This window comes from Arvicola amphibius, chromosome 2, assembly GCF_903992535.2.
Source record: "Arvicola amphibius chromosome 2, mArvAmp1.2, whole genome shotgun sequence".
In the NCBI taxonomy this organism is placed as follows: Eukaryota; Metazoa; Chordata; class Mammalia; order Rodentia; family Cricetidae; genus Arvicola; species Arvicola amphibius.
Window position 1 is genome coordinate 15754601 of NC_052048.2, and position 3214 is coordinate 15757814.

The 3214-nt window shown below is 47.0% G+C and overlaps 1 pseudogene; it reads right to left on the reverse strand.

Moving 5' to 3' along the window:
• Positions 1-209: 209 nt before the first annotated feature.
• Positions 210-1395, reverse strand: LOC121677070 (annotated as a pseudogene).
• Positions 1396-3214: the final 1819 nt, after the last annotated feature.

Sequence of the window (3214 nt, forward strand, 5' to 3'; positions counted from 1 at the left end):
TGCCTATTGGAAGAGGCCCAGAATGAGACATTACAGGAGTTTGTCCAGATGGTGGTTGACCATCCTTTGACTCCAACATGTCCCAATCTAGAGGTCCAACAGGGGAGTGCCCTAAACCACGAGGGCCATTGTGGGCCAGCGGCATCCAAGAAGCCCCTGGTTAGGGTATTGCAGCTGTTGGAAATGGGTGAAAATGTAAGTAGCTAAGACTAGGATGTACAGACACTTGAGTTCCTGCTGCTTGGGGGTCTCCTACAGCCCCGGGAGGCATAAGTGGTGGGGCTGTGCCTGAGGGCAGTATCCCAAAAGGGAGGACTCCAGGAGTTGACACTGGAGGCAGGAAGGAGCCAGGAAGAGGTATGGTGAAGGGAGCCTAGATCTGAATGATGATAATAACCAGGACTGGGAGCAGAGGGTGGAGTGAAGTTGTAAACAGTTGATGAGGGCAGTTAGCTTAGGATGATGGGCTCTGGGCTGCCAGAAGTCATTCAGCTGCTGACAGGGTGTTCACCCTCTGAGTCCTTCTTCAAAGCATAAGACATATAGGGCATGTACACAGGTGCTACCCATTGACAGCCTCAGGTGAGGCAGCTGAAATGTCAGGTGGAGCAAAATGAGTGGAGACAGAACATCTGGAGTTGCTTGTGTCAGGGCCATTCATGATCTTAAGGGTCTGTAAGATGTCCCAAGAGGCTCTGAAAGAATCATAAAGCACCTTTTCATTGATTTCTGGGCCCATGTTCTCAATGAAGCTGTTGGCTCCTACACCATGGTTTTTACTGTGAGCTGATGCTGTCTTCACCTGTATTGGCTTCCAATAGAGTATGATCATGTTCATAATCTTAATGGCAGAGTCAGCATTCTCACTCAAGAATCCAACAAAGCAGCCGGGTGGTGGTGGCGCACACCTTTAATCCCAGCACTCGGGAGGCAGAGGCAGGCGGATCTCTGTGAGTTCGAGACCAGCCTGGTCTACAAGAGCTAGCTCCAGGACAGGCTCTAAAGCTGCAGAGAAACCCTGTCTCGAAAAATCAAAAAGAAAAAAAAAAAGAATCCAACAAAGCCATAGCCTTGGTGCTAGCTGGTGGCTCTGTTCTTTGGCGTGAGGGTATGGACCTTGAGCCCTACTTGGAGAAAGTGTTCCCACACCAGTGGCTCACAAACCCTCTCTTCTGGACCTCCAGGGTGCACCATGGCATCGTCATTGCCTTTGGCATCCGTATGAAAAGGCTGCTGTTGATTCAAGTCACAGCTCCAAACCTCCACCTTGCTTTTTGAGACAGGGTCGCTCATTGGCCCAACACTTACCAACCTGGCTAGGCTGGCAAGTCCCAGGGATCTGCCTATCTCTGCCTCCCTAGTGCTGGAGATTTCTAGATGTGCTACCACATGCATGGGTTCTGAGTCTCCAACTCTGGGTTTCAGGCTCACACAAGTAGCTTAGTAAGTAATCTATCACCCCAGCCATCACATTATTTACACCATCTGTCAGTCTATTTGTCTGTCTGTCTGTCTGTCTCTGTTGTGGAATATTAGTTTAAGATGTGTAGCATTCTTTTATGCTGTGGAACATTGGTTTTAATGATGCAAAGATGTATTGCATTCTTTTATGCTGTATTTGTTTATCGCTGTGAAGCTGCATTGCTTTGCCTGCCTAAAACACCTGATTGGTCTAACAAAGACCTGAACAGCTGATAGTGGAGCAGAGAAAGGAAAGGTGGGACTGGCAGGCAGAGAGAATAAATAGAAAAATCTGGAAAGAGAGGATCAATGAGCAAAAAATGAAAGAGAGAGGACACCAGGGTCCAGCCACTCACCCACACAGCCAGCTGTGAAGTAAGAATGAAAGTAAGATATACAAAAGCAAGAAAAGGAAAAAGACCAGAGGCAAAAGGTAGATAGGATAATTTAAATTAAGAAAAGCTGGCTAAAAACAAGACAAGCTAAGGCTGGGCGTTCATAAGTAAGAATAAGTCTCTGTGTATTTATTTGGGAACTGGGTGGCAGGCCTCCAAAGAGTTGAGTAAAATCAAAAAAAGAAATCAACTGTATATCTCTATCTCTCTCTCTCCCCCTTTCTCTACTTATCCTTGCCGTGTGTGTGTGTGTGTGTGTGTGTGTGTGTGTATGCCCATGTGGAAGTCAGGAAAAACCTTGGGTGCCAATCCTCACCTTTCATTTTCTTTAAGCAGGGTCTGTTGTTATAGGCTGCTGCATACTTCAGCCCAGCTGGCCTACAAACTTCCTGAATCCTTCTGTCTCAGGCTTCCATTTTGAGAAGCCAAAAGAGTTCTGGGGTTACAGATACACATTAGTACAACTGGCATTAAGTGGGTTCTGGGGAGCTGAGCTCAGGGCCTCACACTTGCTTGGCAGGTGTGTTACCCATTGAGCAATCTCCCCTGGCCTATTTTTTCCTTATGGTTGACTTTTTTTTCCTACGGTTGAGTTAGATCACCATAAGAGGACAATGTTTGAATGAGAATGAGAGCCCCCCATAGGCTCATAGGTTGGAATATTTGGTTCACAGTTGGTGAAACTGTTTGGGGAGGATTAAGAGATGTGGCCTTCTTGGAAGAGGCATGTCACTAAGAGTGGACTTTGAGCTTTTAAAAGCCCACACCATTCCTAATTAGTTCTCTCTCTGACTTAGGTTTGTGTCTCAAGATGTGAGCTCTAATCTAATGCCTGCTGCCACGCTCCCCACCATGATGGTCATGAACTCACCCCCTGGAACCATAAAGCCCCAAATAAACCCTTTCTTCTGTAAGTTGCCTCGTCATGCTGCCTTATTACAGCAGTAGAAAAGGAACTAAGAGATCATGTGATCTACTTTCTTCCTGTCCTTCCTCTAATTTTACTACCCTTGCCTTTTAGGGTCACCCAAAAACTAAGTGAAAAGTGCAGAGATGTCTCATATTCTCCATGTCTCCAGACACACAGAGCCTTCCCCATCACCACATCTGCCTGCAGAGGAGGATGAGCTGTGTAGCTGATGAACCCACACTGACCCAAGTCCATGACAACTGCGGGCTTGGGAAAACGTGTAATGACTTGTGTCTGCCAGTACAGTATCACACTGGGCAGTTTCACTGCCTGAAAAACCCTCTGTGCTTCACCTACTGGACCCTCCACCTTCCCCAGCAACTGATGGCTTTCTTATTGTGTCCATGGTTTTGCCTTCCCCTGGAAGCTGTGTAAGACCTTGGGACTG